At 34.2% G+C, this 25,888-nt stretch overlaps 1 protein-coding gene and 1 long non-coding RNA gene across 3 annotated transcripts in view; one reads left to right on the top strand and one right to left on the bottom strand.

Moving 5' to 3' along the window:
- Positions 1 to 25,888, top strand: part of LOC135130324 (zinc finger protein ush) — a 249,252-nt gene that overhangs the window by 176,044 nt on the left and 47,320 nt on the right. The gene's annotated exons all lie outside the window — the stretch shown is intronic.
- Positions 9,108 to 9,890, bottom strand: LOC135130466 (uncharacterized). The gene is made up of 2 exons (XR_010280785.1): positions 9,759 to 9,890; positions 9,108 to 9,546 (listed from the first exon to the last, which is right to left on the bottom strand). It is a non-coding gene; the product is annotated as an uncharacterized LOC135130466 (long non-coding RNA).

Genomic DNA, 25,888 nt, shown 5'->3' with positions numbered 1-25,888 from the left:
TCTATAAAGCGCATTCGCTTCTGTTTTGTTTTAAAATTGACTTATTTTATTTTCGTCATAAGAAGTTGCTTGTTTTGATCCCCTACAATTAAACAGATGCTATCTGGTCAGTGTTTGAAATTGTGAAATACTTGGACTGTTCTCGCAAAATTATTGATCGTTATCGTGTTATGTCTGGGAGCTAGTTTGGCCCCGTTTTTTTAACTTTTTAAGTTAATTATTACAGAAGCCCAGCAACAGTAATCAGTTTAATCTTGAAATATCTGTTCTGAGTGAAATAATAGATATTTTCATTAAGAAAACTTTTGAAGTTACTAGATCTAATCGACTCCTGTTGTACATTTCCTCCCATTATTAGTCATATTGTAAGGTGGTTATTTTTATCTCTTTTGACTTTTAATTGTGCTTTTATCTGCAATCAGTAATCTGACTCTGCTATCTAATAAAAACTGATATTTATAACGCGATATATGCCCACGGCATGCTTGTATATGTCTGTCGATATCAAGTTACTCAAGAAAAGTATGAGATTTCAATCACAGATAACGCGGATGTCATTACAAGTCGGTACACCAGTTCTTTCTTTGTCATTATGGGTGTACACCCTGGCGAGATAATTTAATTGATGGGACCTCCTTTAAGTAGAATCGTGGATTTAATTAGATATAGGGAATGATGAGTCAGCTGAAAATAATTTAATCGTATCAGCGCCAAGCGACTCTTCGTCTTAAGTAATTTTTTATGGCGTCGGGACACTATCACGAATTCTTATCATCGAGAATATAAACAACAGTGATATAATTATTCATTAAGGTGACACTCGGAATTCCACCTAATGCAAGGTGAACCTTGAAAGCCAATGACTTATCGCGACATCTGTGTGTAAATAGAGTGGACCGTCGTTATCAGAATCGTCCGTGATGACCAAAGAGTGATTTTAGATGTGTCACTCTGGAAAGATATCGACCATTAACGCTCTCCGATAACAATCGAAAGAAGGGACCGACGGGCTGTCTTGACATTTTACTGCAGATGCATACTCAGATTTTAGCGAAAATTATAGTACAGATGCGAGCAACAAGAAAACAATGTTTAATGACCTACCAAGTTATGAAACCATTGCGGGGTTTTGTCGTAACGGTTATTATTATTTTAATGGTTAAAACACAAGAGATCAGCTGGGTTCGATTATCGGTTGCGCAAATCAAAACCACTCTGTAAATGGTCAGTCTTGACACACGAAGAATTTTTCAGCGATACCTGGAATCCGCTTTCAAGTTATGTATTCAGTATTGGTTTCAACAGCTGACTTATTTTAGTTCAAATAAGTTGTTGTCATTGAGCATTGGTTATTTTTACTACTAAATAAAAACTCAGCAATAATTTTTCTTTCATAAAAAAAATCCCTTTTGAATGTTTCAGCGTAAACCCCAAAAGTGTGTCACTGATTACACGAGTAAAAGGTGACGTTTTGGAAGTATGTTTATTGTTGTGCGACAGTGTATATTCTTAGACTCTATTTTGTAACACTAAAAGTAAGAACGTTCAAAAATTCTAATACTGAAAATATTAATAGGTTGTTCTAAACTCCAGGAAATACGTAATTATCTTCCATCATTTCTTGCACATTCACTGCCTACCTAAGCCTGCATGAAATTAGATCTTCTCTCTGATGTTGAAGTATATAGTCTCAAACTACCCAAACATGTCATCAAAGTTAATTTAAAATGAAGGCGGATGCCACAGTGCACCAATTCCGATGCCACTTTTAAGACAAAAACGTTCAGTGAGTAACAGATTAGAGGGTGATTGTTTAACTGTTACAATTAGAGCAGTCTGAATTTAAAGTATCCTGAGTTATCGCTTCACCTCCTTCCCTACGTTTGTCATGGTCCGTAACCAAATCCAGAACTCACTAATAATCACAATACGAATCTACTCAAGAAGTTGGATCGTTTCATTACACTAAGTATATCTAATGGTATCATGTCTTGGAGTCAAAATCAAAAATGATTAGCAACATTTAAATGAAGAACTTCGTTTAGTCACTGGAGAGAGAGTTTGTGGAACAACTGACCAATTGCGAACACATTGCCGAGCATATACGACACATGTCGATTAGGTTCAAGTCTGGACTAAATGCTGGCCATCAACTGAATCCATGGCGTTAGCAAAGTTCCCCGATTACTTGAGCATTATCTTGTATTAAAATGAGATCAGCGCCAGTTCTTTTATGCAGCAGGTACTATACCGGGTGTCTGGAAAATGGCGGATTAACTCTTCAGTACGTTATGTGTGTACGTGAGTTTCTTGAGTCCCAAAAAAATAATAACATTTTTTATGATATAGATTACGAAAAAAACGTAATTTTATAATTGGTAAGGTTGGCAACACTGCATGCACCAAATGCGTGATTACCTTCGGCTTACTTTATAATAATAATAATAATAATAATAATAAACTTTATTGCCCAACAGTACAATACTTTCTGATTTCTTAGTAATGATGGTGACTGAAATTCACCTCCTAGTTTTTTTTGGACAATAACCATAAACATTAAACAAGCTGTTATTTTTCATTAATAAATAAACCAAAAAAAAAAAACATTTTATAAGACATTTGTAAATTATAAACGAAAACAAAACCAGCAGAAGAAAAATCCATTAAAGTATAACCAACTAAACACTGAAGAAGATGTTCAAAACTCCTGCCTTGTGCATATTAGCAAGCTCCTAATGTTTCCAAATTTTGATCATTTTTTTTGTAAGTTAGTTATCAGTACTTACTAAGATAAAACTGATTTTGGCAAATGACATACCCTCTAAGAAAAGAGAGAGTGGGTGGGCGGGGCTAGTAGCTGCTAAGATAAGACTGATTTTGGCAAGTGAGATATCCTCTAAGAAAAGAGAGGGCAGGTGGGCGGAGCTAGTACTTACTAAGATAAAACTGATTTTGGCAAATGACATACCCCCTAAGAAAGGAGAGGGTGAGTGAGCGGGACTAGTAGTTGGTAAAATAAGACAGATTTTGGCAACTGAGATATCCTCTAAGAAATTTAATTAAATTAGTGTAAGAAAAGGCACTAAAGGCTCCAAAGCACTTTCAAATTCTTTCCAAACAGGAATACCTAGACCCTCAAGAAATTAAATTAAAAAAAAACGGGGTTCCAAAATTAACTCAAAAACAGGTCACGTCGAAATTTTCCAAAAATTACCGCTCATTTAACCAATTGATAGTCTTTTTCTGTACATGGCTTTGCATTTAAAGGTTCTCGACTGCTAGAAGTACCTTTTTACCGTATCATCAGTACTCACCAGCTGCAAATCTGCTGCGTTTGGTTAATTCACATAACAATATTGACTTTGTCGCTATAATTTTGTTAAACTTTGTAATCGCTGAGGCCTAAATAAAGATTATTATTATTAGTTTCCGTTCAAAAGAAAATTTTTGCAGATCATTTTTTAACTCACACTCATCCCTGTTATCGTGAATTGCTTTACACATTGAAGTACGTGTACTTAGATTTAATAGCATGGCGATGATTAGTGTATTTCTAAATCCACACTCAATTTATAATAAATTTCTTTCGTTTTTTGTAACAGGTATTATGAATGGATTTGTAGTTACAAGTACAGGTAATAATTAAGACCTGATAAGACGAGCAAATCGCTTAATCATTTCCTGTTATCTTGCAATAATTTTAAGTTGCTGAACTTACCTTGTTATTTCTTCCACGTAATCATAATATAATCTAAGATTGTTATCACCTATCAAGTTGCAGTTAATTTCTACATTTTTGTAAATTTGTAAATTACGTTGGATGATGTAATATATATACGGAAAGGAACGTTACGCTCTGCAATGGATTCCTAAAAGCCCATTTATATTCATCAATCATACCAAATCAAACTAGATCACTCTTTACGACACCCCCAAAAAAATTAAAATTTAAAAACTTGAATAAAATATTTTTTGGCAAAATTACATTGATTAGTTGTGTACTCGGATATATTATACCATGACCTGAACAAAAGCAAAGAACTATACGTGGAGATTTCCTTTAAGTGGGAGTGAAATAAACCTTGACCAAATTCGCGTAAGGCGGACAAAGTCAAACTAGCCCCATAAGAAGCAACGTGGTCAATGACCACGTCCCACCGAAGATCAACAAATTGCGTTCGGCAATCACAACTACTGGTGATAGCGTCCACAGAAATCCAATTCAACTCAATGAACATTAAAAAAAATCTAGATTGTATTAAATTTTGTGATGCATTAAGAGGACATGAGGAAAATGAAGATCCGAGAACCCGATATATTCCATGGTTTAAATTAATTTTGTGGGGAACAGAAATTATTAAATCTTAAATCACTGCCTCAGATTTTATAGTTGTTCAAGTTGACGAAACGACTGACGATTTTTTGCCTCTTAATCCCTGGACTAAGCTACGAGTCGCCACTGTTTTATGGTACTCACTCGAAGTGAAATGCAGTACCGATAAAGAAACGATTTTCTGGAAGAAATCAATCACACTGGAATTCAATATTTGACGGATAAATAACGATAACACAACTGTAAGAAATTATAAAATGACGACATGACGGTAAACCTAGTAATATTAACGTCACATTTTCTGAAAAAACCGGCTTATGAAATTTAGACGTTAAACGATATCTGTTGACAATAAGGAAAAGGAACAGAATCGAACAATGGATGCGTCTCTCAATTGAATGCTGCGAAACGAAGGGAACAGGTGTACATATCAGTGAATTAAAATATGATTTACGTTGAAACAATAGGCGGGTGAGAAAGACTAACAATACCTCGGGCTGAGAATGCACTGGTGCTGGAAATAATAGATAAATCGGGAATATAATGTAATCTCCAGTCGTTCATCTGCAGGATTCAGCCCTAGCCGCCTTCGAAATCTACGCGGCAAAAAGCTTGCCACCATTATTACCTTTTGTTCGTCCTCTCGGATAATACTTAGAGTAGTTTACACAATGTTCTAGCTCTTCGATCAAGCGACATGTGAATGCTGCATTGATTTATGGGGCGTCCATCCGACGTGCTTTATCACTAATTACCAAATTCTCGAAATAAGTGTAGCCTTATTTTTTTATTTGCGCACGAGGGTTACATTCAAGGGTGCCAGTCTTAGTCATAATCCGGTATTTCAGCTTCCCGTAAAACAGAAATTATGAGGAACCTGCTTAACGGATTTTTTGGACTGAAAGTCCGTACCGGGGTCTCGCCGAAATTGCGGCTTGCGATCGTCGAAATTGATTCCAGGTCCTGGCCGGCGGCCCTTTCAACATCGTCAGAAGTGGGATGTAATTACTTAACAAGCAAATGCATGATGCTGAAACTGCCGAGTAAGTCTCGAATATCTGCGTTGCATCACCTCTGAACTTTAAACAATGTTATCCTAAAATAAATTGAGCGTATTTTTGAAGATATTAAGATAAGTCGCGAAGGAGTATGGTGTCTTGGGGCGTTTAATAGTGAATGTGGGCGGTTTCGACGTCGTGAGTCTGCAAAGATATCTATTAACAGCGGCCCGGGTAATTTATCACCGCTAATCAGATTACGGCCATATCGCTCTTGTTATGCTGCCTGATCGTGCAATACCGATTCGAGGTCGAACAATAAAACTGGCCGTTCTCGCCCCGTGTCGACGTAAGACAGCGAAAATCGACACGTTTTCAACTGCAGACTCGTGTTTTCAACTACAGGCTGTTATTATTTATAGAATGTTTCTAAACAGTTTACTCAAAACAATTCCGGGGCTAATCGAATCATTCACCTAATAACGCAATCGACGCTAATGTGCGGTAATTTCAAACCTATGATACAATTCAAAGAATAGCCTGTGACCTCAAAGAAGATGAGCAGTTTTGTTTCGTTCTGTTATCATGTTTATACAGCCTGTAATATTAGTATTAGAAAAGAAAATTCTCTCTCTTCTATTCAGTGCTAACAAATTAAAAACTGTCCCATGAGTTATATAGGCATATTCAACGCTGAAAATATTTAAGTACGGAAAAAGAAATGACCAGAAGTGACATCCCACCCGCTTGTTTCATAAAAACTCCTCACAGCTTCGTCAACTCATTACCTCAAGATCGTGCCAAACGCCCGCTTCTTCTCGACCATTTAGCACGTGTCTGACGAAAAAAGGGTTGCTGCCTCCAATACAAGCTTATTGAGTGTTTCCCTCCGGTTGAACTTTCAAGTGTGTCCCATCGGGTAAGCCAACGCTGGAACACGATGTGATGGAATGAAGACGCCAGCTGTCATCCCCGGCCGGGGAACTTCTTTTTGGGGTTTCCTACTCTTGTATCTTCTGGCGCGATCAGTCGTCATCGATTTGAAGTCGATGTACAGTTTGAATTTAGTGCCGATAATTTAAGTGTTGCATCTACTTTCTTTGCGTCAAAGTATAACTACATTCATAAGTCCAGAAAATTTAAAGTTTTATGTTTTCTCGACGTTTTATGACCCCTAGAGTATGTAAAAATAGGTCTCGCTTTTCCGTTTATCTGTGTCGATTTTTATTAGATAGATAATCTCCGAAACTGGTAGATTAGACGCTAATCAAAATTTGTCAAATTATCTCCAGCAGCAATTTTTATACTTATGGCTTGTGAATCCGCTTTGAGTTTCATTCTAGGCGTCCAAATTTCTGAGCACTCCCCCAGCATGGTAGATATAGTTGGTAAAACAGGTTTCTTTCTCTGGACCGATACTTTCTGTCATTTCTACATTACTATACTATATTTATATGCTTCCTGTTCGTTACTCGCGTGTTTGATTTTAAAATGTAACTACGCCTAAGAGTACGCATAAATATATTCCCAAGCGTGGGTATGCATACTCTTAGCAAACAATGACTTTTCAACGCAGACTTTTATTTTCGGTTGGAAAAATGAGTCCCTACAAAAGAAAAAGTCACAGGAAGCTTGTTTTTACGAAGCCGTTAATAGAACAAATTCGACCTGAAATTGCAGAGGGCAAGTTAAAGAGGAAAATCGCCATAGAGCTCAACATTCCTGAAGCCACACTAAGAAAACTATTAAAATGTGGTACTATTCCAAGATCTTTAGGACCTTTTAAATGCGCTTTCACAGAAATGGAAACTCAACTTGCTGAGCTTGTAAGAGAATTAAGAACGAACAAACTTTTCTAAGCGACAACTTTTGTCACTTCGTCGTTCAGAAACAAATTCTGTGGGACGTATCATGGGCTTTATAAGACCACTAGTCACTAGCGCTCATTTTTCTAAGAAAAAGGATAAATGAAGTCCCAGGAGGAACCTTGAAACTTATTTCTGATTCAGTGCACAATTTTTTTATCAGTGGAGTGAGTACTTTAAATTAGATACCCATACTGAGAATTCAGCTTTGTTAATGTTTCAAGGAACTAGTTCCCATAAAAACTTGAAGCTAATTAATTATTGTAGAAATTTTATTCATCTATTGTCAACTTCTCCCTATGTTCGGGCCAATCGAGAAGCCCGCCGTGCAACTACGACGGAAGGGAGGGGGACACAACTACCCTCTTCCACTCAATTTGTACGACGCGATTCACCAGGTTGAATTGCATCACAAGAACGGAACAACATTTTTTGGGGCCTACGAACCGCCACATCATCATTTTTTTGGTTTTCGAGCCGAACTCCACACCCTATACTAGTCACAAACCTCTCGATAGGGGTTATTTTGATATAATCCCCTTGGTATAGCATATATTATGTATATTTTTTTATTATTAGTATTTCACGTGTAGGTACTGCACGTTGATGTACGTGTTCCTGCTGAAATGTTGATCCAAACTTTTTCCAATGTGAAAACTCGCTAGAAAAAACACAACCTTGCGCTTTATCAATGCATTCATACGTTTGGAGCAATTGTTCGACCGCTCACCCGATTTCCTCTGCACTCCGCGCCAGACGAAATATGTAGAAACAAATTCACAAAGTATATCTTCGTAACATAAGGCGTTCAAATCAAAGGCAGTGATGGAGTATGAGAGGTTCAAGTATGATATATTAACAAATGCAAAAAAATAAGCTCCACGAAAATCTTAAAAAGAAAAAATAGATCAATTTTTAAATGGCAATATTTGATTAATTTTTTTGAAAAACAACACTGGGAATGTTCAGTGGTTTCAGCTATACCATGTATATTAAAGATAACACTTTTAACTAAATTCAGACCCGTTGTACAGGTAATCACGTTTCTTTAACCACTTTCTTGTCAAGAATAACCAAATGAATCACCTTTTTTTACGTTTCCCTATAAAATTTCTTCGATTTTTGTTCCGAAACGTCCAAAACCAAAAAGCATAGAAACGACTGTGTTCTTCCTCTTGTGTAATTTTAGGTGCTTCTTCATTACAGAACCTTTATCACTATTGGCTAGGAGATCCTCATGTCATTCCCAAGTCTCAACTTTATCAAAAATCGAAACAATTTTTATTTTACTTATAGCCTCTTTTCTACCAACCGTATTGATTCATGTTTAGCAAATTAGCCAATAACACGTGACGTCACGCTGTGGCGGGAACTCAGCGTTTGACAAGCGCCGTGAAACTCCATAAGTGGCAATGTTAACATTTTCGCATTTCATTTAAAAGTGTAGGTATTTATCTAGAAAATAAACACGTGAATAGCTTCTTTCATATCTTTTCTGTGTATCAGGGTGCTTTTTTTGGCGATTTGAGTTTAAAAATACATAATAAAAATAAAAATACAGAACGCTGTTTTGGTCTGAATTCCTCGTCACCCAAAATACATCCGTGTGTTTTAAGCGGTAAATCGGAAATTAATATTTTCGTTTGAGGTTAATGTGACGGGTTTAAGTGAAGGTGTGTGATTTGTTTTTAAAGTATGGATAATTTAAGTGATTATGCACGACGTCTTTCTTTCAAAGAGAAAAACAGATATGTACAAAAGTTAAACAATTTAAACGGCGGAGATCCTTATACAATGAGTGCAAGTGATTTTAATTTGTGTTTAGACCATGCCCCTACCATAACAATGAATACCATTCTAAACTTTTTTATTTTTGGAATAAGTAAAATAACCCACAATGAAATTCGTGCATTCAAAAGTCTAGAGGCATTTATTCAGTTTTCTCTTTTTTAAACAACTGTGTCTTTCAAAATTACAAGTATTATGAGTGGATTTATTTTGATATCCTAAATTTTGTGATGGAACATAATCAGGATGGTCCACATCCGACAAATCTGCAGGTTTACCTAAAAGAGCACCAATGTAGTAATTTATTAGAAACTGTAAATCTAATAGGTAGTTACTGTACCTAAAATAAAATGATCCGAACAAACATAGGAATACTTTACTTTGGCTTCGTTAAATCCACTCGTTTCAAGGCTTTTAACCAAAGCTTCCGCTTTTTTTTCCCATCCTGTATATATTTACCTTTATTGTTGCTAATTGCTGGGAAAGGAAAATAAAATTTGTCCGCATTTCTGGTGCTTCGATTCGCGCAACCCACAACAGCACAAAATTTAGGCATTTTCTCCTAAAATACAAAATATTATAATATTAAGATGCTAGTGTATTTAAAAAACATTGATGTACATTAACAAAGAATTAATTTGCAAAACAAATGATATAAGATGCAGCGAAGTTAACCTGTACATCACATTGGAAAACATTATTTTTTAAGCCTATTCAAACGTTATGGTTCGTTTTACAGATATCTACACAGTGTAGAAACTGTAACAAACTTACCAAACCATAAAAACACAGTTGTCACACTCTCAAATTTAAATGAATTCCGAAAATATTAGCATTGACTCTTATGAGAAAACCGGCTAGTTGTCAAACGCTGCCATCTTGGTGACCTCGGATGACGTCAGTGTATTTGGCTAATTCATTTTAAAGTTCATCGGCTCGTTTAATTACTGGGTACAGTATGATGACACTTGACGTTGAAGATTGTCTTCACCTCGTTATTGGCGAATATTACCACTAACGATAAAACCAAATCCAAGAATTTCAGAGTGTAGAGAAAGCATGTATTGTATCTATTGTAGAGTAAGCGTTTTAGCTAATTTTAGAAAATGGTTGAAAAATGGTCTAAAATATCAAAAATGTCAAAATCAGTCTAATCACTATAAAACGCTAGCCCCGCCCACCCTCCCTTTATTTTCTTAGAAGGTTGTCAGTTGCCAAAATCAGTCTTATCTTAGCAAGTATTACGCCCGCCCAAGCGCCCTGTATTTTATTAGAAGGTATGTTACTTGCCAAAATCAGTCTTATCTTAGCAAGTACTAATCCACCATCTATTGTAATATAGTAAGTATATGTCAATTACCAAAATCAGTCTTATTTTAACAAGTAGTAGCCCTCTAGGAAAATAAAGAGCGAGTGGGCGGGGCTAGTACTTGCCAAGATAAAACTGATATTGCCAAATGGCATACTCTCGAAAAAATAAAGGGCGGGTGGGCGGGGCCAATACTTGCCTTTAGCAAAATCAGTCTTACCTTGGCAAGTGCTGGCCCCGTCCACTCGTCCTTCATTTTCTTAGAGAGTAAATCATTAGTCTTATCTTGACAAATATTATTATTAAAATATTAATATAGCATAAGTCAGCAACTAACATAGGATAGGAAAGTGGTGAATACATGGATTAAAAGGTTTTGTGCGTTTTGCTCAAATGGTCCCCTCGAATTAAAACATCTATTACAAGAGAATCCAGCAAGAGGCGTGGGTTGAGACATACCCCTTGGCTACATTAACTGAAATTCTTGTGAAAATCCGAGTCAATCACCCAAGTTCTTGTGAACTTACGAGAACAGTTCAGACAATTGTTAAATTTGTGAGCTGCTCCGTCTAGAGCTGATATAGATATTATTGCGTTTTCCTTCATAATTGTTTTCACCAGTTACCTTAACTTTACTTAATATTCGCAAGAAACCGAAAGTGTGTTTAAAATGTAATGAAGTAAAACCTCCCAACAACGGACTCTCTCAACAGTGGACGCGGGCAGTAAAATTTGGTACCATTGTAATAAATTTCACAGAAATTTACCTCTACAAAACGAGCAGATTACCAAGATCTTACCAAGATTTTACCTTGTAAACAGCTCAGGTATTGTTAACGGATTAACTAATTTTGATACCGGGGTACTAATGGTTTTCTCGTTATTCCATTTAATGTATTGTAGGGTTTACCTATTTTCCCAAAAATGAATTTTAAAATTGTATGTTAAATTCTTTCAAATAATTGCGGCAGCACTGCACTTGTAATTCATTATTTGCGTAAATTTTTAAATCTGCTAAGTTTTTGGAATTCGATAAGCTTCTTATTGTTAGGTACATTTCTCGCACCTATGTTAGGAATTTCCTAATGAAAAAAATGGCGGCTATTTCACTTAAGTTCATTTTTTTATCAACCTCTCTTCAACGGATACCTCTCAATAACGGACACTTTCTGAGTCACCACAGGTGTCCCTTGTAGAGAAGTTTTGCTGTATGATTATATATAATATAATACAAAGGTAGATTATCTGTTTTGAACGTGAAAAATGTATTACAACACCTTTTTTGTTATTTCAAAAACCGTCCATTTAATTTCTCGGCAATTCTTAGAACAGAGTAACCTCCATTAATTGCGTTACATGGTACACATTAAAATTAACATGTGCATATTTACCAAAAATTACTAATAATTTTTTAATTAAAAATACGCCTTAACAAGCATTAGTTGTGCTTCAGAGGCGACGGAAGTTCTGCCTAACTAACTGTAGACCAATTTCTTCTGTATTCATGAAATTTGCATTGGTCCACTAACCTAGATATACGAGGTAAGCGCCAAATATTCTCGGCCTAACAAAGAAAGAGACCTGATGGAAAAAAATTAAATATTTATATTTCATAATAATCTCTGTTAACTTCAATACATTCAAAACTACGTTCAACTAACAGCTCTATCCGTTTAAAAAAACTATTTGAATCTTTATCACTAAAATGATGTAGTACTGCCATTTGCACTTCTTTATCCGTCCCAAACATTTTCCCTGCAAGGCTTTTTTAACTTAGAGAACAGTTAATAATCGTTCGAAGCTAAGTCAGTACTGTAGGGTGGGTGATCAAGTTAGTCGAAGTCACAGGCCCCTATAGCAGCTTGAGAAAGACATGCGGTATAAACGGGCACATTGTCATGAAACAATCGAACGCCTCTTGTTAGTTTTCTCGGCATTTTTTCCCAAAGATGTTCTCGTAATTTATGCAATAAGGAAGCATAATATGTAGCGTTGACAGTGGTATTTCGTCCTTTAAAATTAATCAACAACATGCCTTCACAGACCCAAAAAATTGTGGCCATGATTTTTTTGGAAAAATGGTTCGTCTTCAAGGGTTTCTTACCCCATGCGAAATAATTGTGATCATTTTTTTAGTAAAATATGAAGGACAAGCTTCAGCAAACACAAAAACCATCCTGTCCTTAATATCCTTTGGAGCAATCTCATTTTTTGCTAAGAATTTTATTGCCGTTCGATTTTCAATTTTAAACATGCATGATGAGTCCATAATTTTTCAAAGTTTACTTCTCAAATGTATCAAAACTAATGGGCCGTGGGGCTTGAAATTTTACACACATACTGCGGGGACCCTCTAGTCTTTTATGAGTTGTACAAATTTCCCGACGAGCAATCGCAAATATATCAGGCCGAGAATATTTGGCGCTTACCTCGTATTTCTGTAAGAACTTGAAACTAATGCTCACGCATTTTGAAACTCCATATAGGTATTCATTAAAGAGCTTATATAACATTCTAATCCACAACATAGAACGATTTTTAGAACTGTATTGCCTGTATCAGTTTTCTAGTAATTACAAAAGTTACTAAAGTCTTCAGATGGGTAGCCTGCTCAAAGTTAAAATAAAAAATGTCTCATATTTCTTTCTCAGTCGTGCATGTAAATGTATGCCTTTTACCCACTGTCATTACTGTATAATATACCGAACTCTAGTACTTCGCTAACATCTTAAGTCTAGCGGAATACCCGTTTCTGGTTTACTCATCTTCCCATCTTCAGGTTCTTCACTCGCTTTTAAAACTGATAAAATGTTTCCTACTTAGGACTCCCACAAGCCGGTCTATCATAAAAATCTTCACCAAGGTCAGCACCAACGTACAACGCTGTCACGACTCACGCGTGTAGTGGGTCTATAACCTATTGATGTTTATTCATAAACCCAGTAATTTTACTTCAGGTTGAGTTTCAATAAACTTTAAGTTAATTTGCATGCTCGGCCTCACAGTAACTGATTTTCTAGTAACGTTTTCGTTAGTACTTAACGAGTTACAAAGTAACAAATTTTAATTTATTTAATCAAAAGAAGCGAACAAGAGCGATACTCCATTTCTGTTTAATGAGGATGGAACTAGGATTTCCGTCCCGCATCGCGAAAAATTCCGTCCACCCCACCGTTTCAGCCCGATATCACGGAATATTTGATTCGAGCTGTCACCTCGTGACGAGTGAGCCTCTTTGGGAGTTTCCTCCCGCTCTATCTTCGGGCTCGATCTGACGTCGTCGAAGTCTTTCAGTGTTCGACACTTTTGTCTCTAATAAAGTCGGTCACGTGTGATCGAATGAGTGACATATCTCGCGTCGCCAGGCATTCTGCATTCGGCAGCGGGGTTGTGACAGTCGAGGGCGACATTTCCCCGTGCGCCGCACGTTGACTGCTTATCTGTAGGACGCAAGGCGACCACGGGACCGGGCTATCACACTTTGGCAGGCGGTGCTGTGCTGGCCTAGCCCTAGTCGGTCACCACTCGTGTGGAAAAATGATAGTGACTGCCGATTCGCACCGACGACGGGACCCCGACCTACCTACCCACCGTTCGTTCGCCGAACGTTTCGTGTTGAACAAGACCAACGCAGATAATGACGGCGCGTTTCGGCGTAACGAATGTGATTCTTTTACTCACCTGCTGCGAGGTGATTTGCAGATAATGAAAAGTGACAGAATGGCGACGGAGTATTTTTCGTTGTCACTGTGTTTATTACGCTCGGATTGTTTACAACGTCAGGGAAAGTAGCAGATATAGATAGTCACACTTACTTGTCATTTGACAAAAATCATACGAATTTATCATGCTTTTAAAAGGACGAAAGCGGTAATGGTAATAATAATGTTCCAAAATTACCATAAGTAACGGGAGAACGAATCATCCTCGTTTTGTGTATACAAGGTGTTATAGCTACATTATGTTACCGCCATTGTTTACATCAAGGAAGGTACATTGTCTCAAAATCTTTTTTTTTTGTTTGTTTTATTTTAATGGATATAGGGTATTAAAATCGTCCAATTCAATTCATTCAATTCAATTTTGAATTTTGTAGATGTCAAAGTAGTTTCTTTCCAAATGAACAACATAAAACAGGGTTTATGTTTCTCATGTCGTAGGTGGTCTAAAAAGTATAGATCCATCGATTTGCCGCTTTCAATTCGCATTTAGGTTTTATGCCGTTTTAGTTGTAATTTCTTAATTTATTACTGTTTTTACCCATTATCATTTTTCATGATATATTTACGACGTTCTGAGGTAGCTAAAACGTTAGTTAAAGTAGCAAAACAATAACATTCTGTCTCAAGGATATTCTTGAAAGTACATCGGCATTCATTTTATTACAGTTAGAAATAAACAGACACTCTTGTTTAGCAACGATCAGTGGTTTGTTCCATGGAATAGGATACGTTTATTGTAATGTCCTGTAATTTCCTTTTATATTTCTTTCTAAAAGATTTTTCCTTTGGATATTGAATAGATCAGGTAGTGAACTGAAGTACATAGGTACGAATGAGACTGGTTATGAACAGAAGTCTTTCAACGGTTGGTAAACAAAGAAATTTGGTAAAATTTCGGTTTGTTTCTGTAATAAAAATTTTTGTTTATTAATCCTTTTAGCTCTTGTACGTCTGGTCATAGTTTATTAGTGGAAATAGATTCACCCTTTGCAATCTTTTACATAGTTCTTGTGTTAAACTGGAACTAACTACAAAATGCCGAAATTCGCTAGCTCAAAGAGTGAATTTTAAAACTATACAAGTAGTTTAAATGAAACGTATGAACGAAATTGTAGTCAAAACGATTTTTTTTTAAACGCTTATTTATTTAAATATTAAGTAAACCCATATACCACCCCGGCCCGACGCCTATGGGTTTTTTAGTGCAAATGGCGATGACCTGTGACTCATTATCGGTGGCGGCGGAGTTCGAATAAAGAAAACCCCGGAAGTGCTCCAGAACAACCTCGAAAGCGACGATGGCAAACCCTCCCGAAGTATAGCTGTGAAGTAGATAAATTAGTGAGCTAACGTCATAAAATTGTTGGTGGAAATGGCTAGACAAATTTTGGTCAGCGTTTTACCATCTACATGATGTTCCTAATATACACACAACGTTTGACAACAATTGGTCCAGTAATTTTCGAGATTTTGGAGATACTGTTTTAATTTAGATTCTAGTATCACATGTATTTTTCATTTGAATTGAGTGAGGTCCAAGTTCGTGATGCTCTTGATGATTATGAAAGACTTATGTTGGGCCAAATTCTAATTACTTACTTTGGAAGCACGACAGGGGCACTTACGTATTTGTTAGGCATTATAATCATAGCGGGAGGTCTTAACGCGACGCTAATTTCACTGGATTATTCCAAAGCTTTTGATAGCATTAACCATGCAAAACTTGAATACCTATATGTGATTTGCAAGCATATTGTATTAATTTTTTTCTTATCTTATTTAAACAACAACAATTAGTTCAGGCGACCCGCAAGGATGACTGTTAGGACCATGATTATATCTTTTGTGTACTTTGATCCACCAAAGAAAAATGCTGCTTACTATATTTTGTCCAAAAAGAACATCTCAATCTAATCTAATAATTAAATCTCGTTTAAAATCAGCTCATAGTGTAAACATTTTAGGTATCATATTTGTCTTTGCCAGCGATTTATATTCAAGGCAGCCACAAAATTAATTCAGTCATATTTTTTAGATATCGTTCAAGCAGTAAATATTAACGGTATTTCCTCTGACATAAGAAAAATTAGTTATGGAGTTTCCTGGGGCTCGATCTTGAGCCCGTGCTTTTCTTGTGTTATGTTAATGATCGGCCTCAATTTTTATTGAACAATACGTAGGTGATACTACGATTAGCAAAAGCGTAATTGATACTCAATGTATGATTACTTGTTTAAAAACTGAATACCAAAATTGAAATCTAGTTTTCTGTTTAAACGGAACTAAATCAAACATGTTTCGTGAAGTAAATACGTAGGAATTATTTTAGCTCCAAAGTTAATGTGGTAGGATCATGGCAATTATGGCTAATTTGTTGTCTTTGTAAAATACAACAAATTAGCATTTATTATATCGACTTCTACCGATAGTTCAATTTACTGTTACCACAACTGTCAAATAAAGGGTTAAACAGCTTTATTACAACATTAACTAAACTAGGAACTTATCTTTGATCATTTACGAATAAAAAAATTAAATATAAATAAATATATATTATCACTTATCAGTAACCATATCATGATGGAATTTTAACAACCCTACAGTTTATGTAGGTAACTTGTTTATATTTTAAAATATTTTTTTATTATTCATTCTGTCGACTGTCTCCATCATTTAATTGCCAAGGAGAGTCTACATTAAAAAAAAATTGGCGACAATTAGAGATAATAAGTTTCGCAGAATCACTTGATGTTTTACTCATTACTATCTGGTACCATGATCTCTAAAAATAATACATAGATAAATGTTTCAAAACTGCTTTTAATTACGTCTTTCCATTCACTTACGATGTTCAAAAGGTATGTGAACAAGTCTATGAGTTTTATTCGAATATGTTAGTTATTTTTTTTAAATTGCTGCTAATTCAATAATACTTCAACATCTAAATGTTACTGTTACACACTATGTACAGGTAAACCAAAATGGTGCACCTAAATGATGATACATGATTTTTGGGTCTGATAAATACGTTATCATGGATATTTTTTTACTAGCTATTGTATTTTCGAAAAAAAAAAAACATTACAAAAGGAACACACTTTTGTGCTGATTGCGATATCTTAAATATAGCATACTCATTATTTTTTATTATATAACGAGCAAAACAGATCTATTGTGCAGATGTTCATCATATCTTTTCTAATTATATTATCGTGATATTATTGTTTATTAATGTAAGTCTTGGCACATTTTTCAACACAACGCTGGCAAAGATGAAAAAATAAAAAACCCTTTGTTAAACAGATATTTTGTTGAATCATTTTTCTAGCAATAATGTCGAGTAGACAAAATAAGTAAAAAAAAGCAGACGGTATTAATAGCATATATTGGATTAATCCCATTAGATATCGTATTATTTTATTACACAGAGTACAAAAAAATATAACTTATGGTCACTCATATCCTGTTTTTATCTTATATCGATTTATTGTGATTGTATTGTAGTTCATTGCCTTTTATGAACTTGTTATTTAAATAAGGTTGCAATTACCAGATACAACCGATTTTATTGGAAGTAATCTGTAAATTTATCGGTATTTGAATTCTAGCAAAATTTGCTACAATGAGTTTTTGAAAATGCCAATTACTGACGGACAGATAATACGTACTCCTATGTGGCACCACCACCCCAAACGAAAGATTAAATGTCGACATAACATGTTTTTGAAAATTTTATTTTGAAGATACTTTTATCGTTGAAACATTTAAACATGCCATTTTTGTAATCTACGTTTGTAAATGTTATGTTTGTGGAGAATAATTTTAGTAATCAGTTTTTAAATGCACAAATATTAAATATATAACGAACCTTAAAGGCTAATCATGATTTATTTTATCAAACACTACAAAGATTATTATCAAAATATCGTAAATATAATTCGAGTATTTCTAGAACACATTTATAACAAACACTTCAAACATCTGTCTACTTTAAGCCTAAAAATGTCTCATCAAAGCAAACAATAAACTTAATTGCCGATATTTTTTATCACAAATTCGTCTGAATCTTCGCTAGCTACACAACCAGACTTATTACACTGATAGTGATAACCCAAGTATTTTAAAAATGGAAATATTTACTGCTCAATCGGTGTTCTTTGATATTTGAAACTTTCTTATCCTTCATATCTTTGGTTAAATTCGAAAATATTTTCGAAGCGTTAAATAAACTTACGTTTGTTGAATTTATTTAGATAAATCTTTTTCAAATTCCGAGTAACACCTTACACACTATCGTCTGATCTTAATCCTCAATAAACAATTTTTTCAACAAGTTCAAACTTTCGAAGTATTCGCTTAGACTGCGCTGATCTCACACTTTTCCTGATCTTGGCTGTTATTAGATGTTATTTATTTATTTTGTACACACATTTTCCACATTTTATTTAATAATTTCACATTTTTCTTATGGTGTTATAGGTTGTTCAAAATTATCTAAAAACATGCATGTTTTTCACATTAGATCGTCGAGATTAAACGTCGATAAAGTGTTTGCATTTCTCAACTTTTACAAATGGAATTAGAAATATTAACTACGTATTACCTGACGTTATAAAATTTTTATCATCGATCAGCAAAGTGTCGTCAGTAAAAGGTGGGTTTAAGGCGTTTTACTTTTATCTACTTTCTTGAGCCGGGTAGGGAGATATATAAATGTCTAACGTAATATTTATCTATGAAGTGGTTTATAATGCGTATATTTTTATTAATTTAAAACTTAAATTGTTGTCATTTAAAAGTTCCCACTGTTAATGTAAGTCGGAAAAAGTAGGTATATATAAAAAATTCTAAAATAAAACAACAAACTCTAAAATTAAATAAAATCTTATTGTAGTATCCAATGTTTTAATATTAGGCAACTTAAAAATACAAATACCTTTTTGTCAATTTATATTCTAAAATTAAAAAAGTGTATTAAGTTTATATAATAAATAAAAATGAAAACAAAGTAGTTGGCTACGAAAAGATGGAGTATGCGCATAATTTAATCATATTCCTAACATGCCTTACGAAACATTAAAAAAGTTTTATATATATTTAGTTACTTTGACAGCCTTAGTTGGCAACCATGCAAAAAGTTACTGTAAAATGCCCGAGTTCCGACAAATGTCAATATTGACGTTAAATTACAAAGATATAAGATTTGTGTTCTCGTTCTTCCTAAAATCGTTCCATGGTGACAAATGTCAGTCGATTCTGTCCTTCGATTAACACATATGTTTTTGAATGTACAAAAGACTCAACCCGAATTGAAAAAGATATTTTTTGACGTTTGATGTACTTATCAATTCATGATTGGATAATATATAGATTGTCCGAATTTTATTATTTTTTCTGTACAAATAAAAAGTTAGAATTTAGTTAATGAGGTATAGGTTTGGATGAATCACCCTGTAGATTATTTATTTATAAAATGGAGGAAAACTATGTTCGTTTAATTTTCTCATATTGATTCAATTTATTATTGTTCATTTATCCCTTGAAACGAGAAACCATAATTTGTATACTCATATTCCATAAGAGAACGGAGTGATTTCAACGACTGATGAAGACACAAACGTTTTTTAAAACGTGATGAAGTCCAAACTCGTTTAGAATTGATAAAATAATACATCGTGGATAATTAACTCTTGAGGACAGCGATTACTTACGTAGTCCTTGTTTTTGTAAGTAGTTAATAAATGTTAGTCACTTAATAAGTTTTCTCAATCGTAGTTAATATGGACGTCAAATGTCATTATTTATAACAGTGCTTTCGAACAATCTGCAATCATTTTGCCTTAAATTTGCATAATCTCAAAGTATAATTTTTTGAATTTCGCAGTTATTACTGTCGAATTACCGGTCTATATAATTTGTATGTAGTGGGTCCTAATTTTCCGCCCAAATTTGATGTACGACTTCGTTGTCTTCCTCAATTAACCATGATTTATTTTAAGATTACCATCGCTCATAATTCTTGCAATTTCGTTTTACTATAATTACAGCAATCGAACGCCCAATATCAACTCTCCTTAAGTCAATACAAACAATAATCTCTCGACATCCTCGAACCCCGATCAGTAATTATTGCATTATCATCCTTTCTATCTGTACATGTGATGTTCAAGACATGAAGTGCGAGGAGCAGCCAAGAGTAAACTAGTTCCTGAGTATAATTAATTGCATCAAAGGTAGAACCACACCTTGTTTAACCTAACCCGGCATTAGTATGTCAAACAACTTAATCCACTGAAGCACGCCACGCCGATTGCGCCTTTCTTGCTCACTTAACAGCGCTTATTAACCAGAAAACTAATTACTTCTGAGTGTATGAACACGGCCGTCGACAGGTGTACACTCATAGAGCTTGGATGAAACTCAAAGAGCTTCCTTAAAAAGATTTCTGCCTAAGTACCTACTTTGATTGTGACTGCGGATGTGTACCTCGAGTATCATCTTCCCTTACATTATTCGCATGAAAAAGTTTTACTTTGAGCACGTGCTAATCGTGGGTGGTCAGAAGCTGACGATCCACTTCAAAGAGGCTTTTGTTTTTGACCTAAGGCGGAGATTTTGACTGGTGTTACGTTCCGAAGGATCGTCGAGCGGAAGTGCTTAATTAATGTCGTTTACGCCGGTTGTTGCTTGCTTAGATTGATTACAAAGTGTATTTCCAAGTGGTTTAGCATGTTTACGTTCGGATAGTTTGAGGTATAATTTAAGAGAATTAGACAAAGGATCAAAGAAAGTTGCGGAACTTAGAACTTTTGCAGTGATCTTCATTTCTTTAGCCTGCCATCAAGAATTCTGTTAGATTGAAATCATAAAACTGTTCTATAAATAATAATAGTAATAATAATAATGATGTTGCCTATCTACCAAGTTAATATTACAGTATCAATATAATTGAAATTAATAATACGTATAAAACATCTATTCATCAAAAACATTTTATTAACGAAAGAGTATTGTATTGAACTAATCAAAACTTATCTTACCAATAATAGACAATGGTGCGTAAATATAAATCAAAATACATTGCCTAAATTGCTTATATCTTATGGGGTTCCACAGGGCTCTATATTAGACCCGTCGTTATTTTTATTGTAATTTAATCATTTACCATAAGCAATAGCTGCTAAAAGATCTTTTCACTGATGATACGACCATATGCATTGCACATTCTAATTGTAAATTAATTGAAATCACATTATACTGAAATGAAGTGTGAACTGGTTCACTGAAAATAATTTCTGATCAAAATAAAACCCAAAATATAATTTTTTCGTTAAGCGAACTAGAAGTAAGAAATGACTTTCTTGACACAAAATTGACTCCGGGAGCGCGTGCTAAATAATTACTTTACAAGGCAATTTTCGTAAAATTTTAACAGCTCCATGTGTATATATTTTACAATGTTTACTATATATTCACACTAGTACAGATAAGTACAAATCATCGGGCATTCCCACTCCACCAGATATCGTCATTGCCTTAAGACAGAAATTGCAAGGCTAAACAAAACTATTACTGTGTCAAAATTTTCAATTATGTTTCTGTGAAAATATAAACGTTGAATTTTTCGGCATATCATAAAAAGATTAAAGAAATTCTTATTATATATTATTGTGTTCATAACCCTAACTTTTTACTTACCAAGAGTAAGCTAAGCAAATATTGTAATCGAGTCGACGGGCGACTGGCTACTTTTATGTTTTCTCGATGTTTCATGGCCCCTAGACGAAAAATAGGCCTCCTGTTGTGTTCGATTGGAAAAAACTGAAATATTCCTATTTGAAAACTTTAATATTTTTTTTATACACTTCAGCACTCTGTGTATAAAGATTCAATTTTATTTATATCACAACAAAGCGCATATCTTTATTTATTTTTCTACAAAATATTGTGTGTGATTTAACGCTTTAACCCTTGTTCGAAACCTTGCATTGCTAAAAATTTCAAAAAAATTTGGAATAACGTAGTAATGTCGCATCAGAATTTCAAAAATAAACTGTGGTTATAAAAACTAAGAAGAAACTAATGAGAATATGTAAAAATATATTCTTTTCATTTAATAAATCGAACTTATGTGTTACGCTTTAAAAGCAGAACACTACACAGTTAAAAATAATTTTAGAGTTTATTCCGTAAAAAAACATAGAACTTTGGGTGTAATGACTCACTCTGTGTATAAATTACGATATTAAAATTTTAAATTTTAAATACCAATAAAATTTTATGAGGTACTGATGTAGTGTAGGAACTATATACGTGGATTGAACAAATAAGTACTAATCTACTAATATGAACTTTTATAAAATATTGCTAGACACAATGAACTAAATAGCAAAACACAACACAACACAAAATGCATAAATTATTATGATTATATTTTTTTCGAATTTTGAATTAGCCTAAACACACCAACACATCAGTGCTAACTGAATTGTTCATGTTTAAATACATAACTGATTTTCGATTTTCCGTGTAATGAAGTGATTATCGCATAAATACGAATCACTGTAATTTAATTTATTTATTATAAAGAAAGAAAGAAAGGAATTTTTAGAATTTATTATTAGCCTTCCATATCTCCGCCTAACAGATGTTGTAGCAGTTGCGGCTCGTGATCTTTTGAAATAGGGGGACACAATTTGATTGATGAGTTAAATATGAAGATATAAAACAGGCTGTTATTACCAATTAATAAGTAGACGAAATTGTGTGACGGAAATAAATACAAAAATACATTCAAGAAAAGTAAAAAACTACTTGTCCACATACCTTTGGTTTTTTCATACCTTTTTGTTTGCCATGAACATTTTTTTTTATAAATAAATCGGGGGTGGTTCTCCCTAAATCTTTCACCAAAATTTTACAGTCGTGAGACAGAGGACGATTGTTTTATAAAATATTCAACTGAATTGATTATTTTTATTTAAAATCAAACAATTTCGCTCGCGCAGAATGACAATGTAATCAAGCAACTGAGTTACTGGTAGTGGTCCCTATTCCAGCATGACCCGATTCCAGCTGAATACAGAGACTAGACGCACGGTTTCCATGGCAACGGTGTAAACAAAACGTCTGAGGCATGATTTGGTCTCCGCTTTTATCAGCACTTCGGCAACGTATCATATATCTAAGACACATCTTTGAATGTAAGTTTTGAGACATTTCATACAAATGGAGCGTGATAAAAACATTAGTTTCGATAATTACAACACGGATAATAAAAAAAAAAGACTTATAATTTCTTCTTCTTTATTAACATAGTGTTGCTTATTTATTAAGTTTGGGCGCTTTAGTTTTATTACTAATTACGATTAAAGGCTAAGGAAAAATCGAAAAATTTTTAAAATGACGAGAAGTCGAAGCCTTCACACGGAAAGCAACCGTAAATGTTGGTCTACATCTTGTTAGCTTACTTAATAAACTGTAGCGTGAAGGTGGCTTAACAGACAAAACATCTTGCTTTAAAAAAATATTTTTCAATATGTGGGGCAAGATTTTGGACTTGATTTATTTTTTAGACTAATTTTTAAAACAATTTGCTGTTACTTTTATTACTAAATTCGATTGGTTTTTCTCAACAACGATTTTGCAAACCAAGTCAATTACGACTTTTCAGAATCTATTGTTACGAAATAAACCCATACACCGCCCCGGTACGACGCCTATGGGTTCTAGTATGTACGGCTTTGATGACTCATTGTCGCAGACCTTCGAGAAGGACTACAGGTCTGTTTAAATGGGAATCACCTTCGGGAGGGGTTAGTGTAGCCCAGACAATGGGAGAAGTCTAGTCAAATCCATTGCAGTCGGAATTATTCTGTACATAATCGCTGTCTAGTTAGTCGTGTAAATTGAAGTTACTGAGAAATAAAATTGTTGAGCCGATTTTATTCACCGATCAACGTAACACTATCTGTCTAGATGACTATTTTTGAAATTACAAAAGATTGAAAGGGATGGTTTTCAAAAACAATTCCGACTATTTACTATAATTTTACAAATCAATTCAACTCATTATCATTTAATGGAATGTATGTATGACTTTGAGTCGTTTTTATGTAAATGGTTACAATTTGTTTCTACGTCGACACAAACGTGATCTGCGTAATCCATCGTAAATTGCCTTCTTTAAAAAAAATTTTAACTTAAATTCAAAGTAGTAGAAAAGGTAAAAACGCTAAAAAGCTGTTTTTTGATTAGACTAATTATATACCGCTTAGAATTTATCGCGGTTATCACAAACTAAGAGACAATTATTGTAAACACTAAAGGCACAAGTTGCTTTTGTACATTGATTAAATATATAAATGGCAATACGTACCATTAAATACGTGTTAAATACAATGTCTCATATTACAAAGACAAATTGGCCTTGATTTTTTATAAACATTATGAAGCTTGCTTACGGTAAACCTAAAATTATTAAATAATCTCACTTTTTCGTATAATAAAATTAACGCTTTTTAACTTCACAACAATCAAAGACAAATCTTCTTAATATGTAGTTTGATGTCCTTACTACTAAAACAAAAAGACTGATAATAACTTAGTCATAATTAGTTGCCCTGATTTATACCTTTTTTGATACAGTAAATACATAAGTCTGATATGAAGTGAATAAGTTTAGCCAGTTCACCAACTACTCGTATTTTAAGAAGTTGTTTGCAAGCTGTAAAGAATACTTAACCACAAATTGATGTCATCAAATTTAATTAATGTTCGGTCATTTCAAGGTTAATGTTAATATCTTACTAAAATTTCTACGAAGTCCGATATGCAATCTCTGAAATCTAATGGTCAACAGTTGTATTTTTTAACAATCTCCAGTTCTGCACATATAAAATTAACCGGAAATTTGGAACATGCTTTAATACGTTGCACATTTCCTGTGATATTTATTTAATGATGTATTGGAAAGAGTCATCACTTTTTAGAAGAAATGGATTATCCATTTTTAATTCACTTTCTTCGCGATAATTTTTAAATCTTATTTAATCGTAAAATTTCAAAGTAATCATAGTTTCTGAAATTGTATGTCTAATAAATCGTAAGTAAATAGATAGATCACATTAGATAGAAAGGTGGAAATAGGAAACATACATTTGCGTATTTTGCAACGCTAAGAAATTACGATTTAGACATCTGCATGGTCAGCAAGATCAGATAAAAAAAAATAGTAGGAAAAAAGTGTCCAACCAAGGCGAATTCTTAAACACATGTACAGTAATATATTATTTTACAAAATTTAAATAAGGTTTACCATGCTATTCGACGATCCCTATTACAATACTTCCTGAGTTTATGCTCCAGAAGTTAAACACAAATAGATCCTTCGAGTTCGAGCATTATAAATCATACGACAATTATAAAATGTGTCACTTCTGTTTGGTATTCCCAAATATAGCGTAAATATTTTGACATCTTCATCATTTCTCTTGATTTCACTTCACTTCTAAATCCCGGACCTACCTGCTTTTCAGAAATGAAAATCACACATGTCCGGGTTTTCCGTCCCGCTTTCCCATGAATTTTTCACGCTTTTTTCCCCGAAATCGGTTTGTTGTAGATTCGGATCGATAAATCAGTTTGCGCATCGTTTTGATGATGTGTGTTAAAAGAGGATCTGACGGAATGATCTCGATGGGCGGAAACAAGCCCATAGTATGCCATCAGCTCGTGGGTTTTTGTTTGTTTTTGGTGGCGTGGTGAGCACGATACCGATCTAATTCTATCCGCTTTGGTCCGTTTCGAATGCATCGCGCACTCACCATCGCCGAGGAATTCTTCAAGCCGAGTCTCGCCTTTCAGATTTTAAC

The sequence above is a fragment of the Zophobas morio genome, unplaced genomic scaffold, assembly GCF_036711695.1.
Source record: "Zophobas morio isolate AGI-343-1 ecotype UQ-CSIRO unplaced genomic scaffold, CSIRO_AGI_Zmor_V1 ptg000017l, whole genome shotgun sequence".
Taxonomy (NCBI): Eukaryota; Metazoa; Arthropoda; class Insecta; order Coleoptera; family Tenebrionidae; genus Zophobas; species Zophobas morio.
This window is presented reverse-complemented; position numbering and strand designations above follow the sequence as displayed.